This window comes from Dermacentor silvarum, chromosome 8 (assembly GCF_013339745.2).
Source record: "Dermacentor silvarum isolate Dsil-2018 chromosome 8, BIME_Dsil_1.4, whole genome shotgun sequence".
Taxonomy (NCBI): Eukaryota; Metazoa; Arthropoda; class Arachnida; order Ixodida; family Ixodidae; genus Dermacentor; species Dermacentor silvarum.
In genome coordinates, this window is record NC_051161.1 from 112,216,747 (window position 1) to 112,217,356 (window position 610).

Sequence of the window (610 nt, forward strand, 5' to 3'; positions counted from 1 at the left end):
GGGCAGAGCCAAGACTGCGATTACTCTGCGGCTGTAGGCGGGGGGAGGGGGCGGTCGTAGTTGTAGTGAGTCGAACAGAGAATAATGTTATCCGCAAATGCAGTCCGCCCGAAGGAGTGAAAATGAAAACGGCCCCCCCACCAGTTCTCGAAGAGAATAATTCCTTTTCTGTTTTGGCTCGAAAAATTGATCACCCTTCCTCAGGAGGACAGCCGACGTTAGCATTTCTTGCTACTCAGTTGATATGCATCGAAAAGAAAAAAAAATATATCCGTCGAGCCGGATTTGAACCAGCGACCTATGGATGCCTGTCTTGGAGGTGCCTCTACAGTCCACCGCTCTACCAACTGAGCTATCGACGGAACGGTTACACCGCGCCTTAAAGAGCTAGCGCTTCCTGACAGTGATATGACCCAGTTAACTGAAGGAAGACGTGGCTAAGGATCGGCGCGAAATTGGTTCACCGGTGTCACCGAATCTTTTACCTGCGCATATTGGCTTGAACGTAGGCTGGCACTTTAGGGGACGCTAAGAAATTCCGACCAGATTTTAAGGAGAAAAAAAAGCGCATTTGTTACGCTGTATTCATACTGTAGCCAAATACGTAGAG

General features: G+C 49.0%; 1 non-coding gene across 1 annotated transcript; it reads right to left on the reverse strand.

Annotated features, from left to right (window-relative positions):
• Positions 1-270: 270 nt before the first annotated feature.
• Positions 271-362, reverse strand: Trnay-gua (transfer RNA tyrosine (anticodon GUA)). The gene is given in 2 exon segments: positions 271-306; positions 326-362. It is a non-coding gene; the product is annotated as a tRNA-Tyr (tRNA).
• Between the last annotated feature and the right edge of the window lie 248 nt (positions 363-610).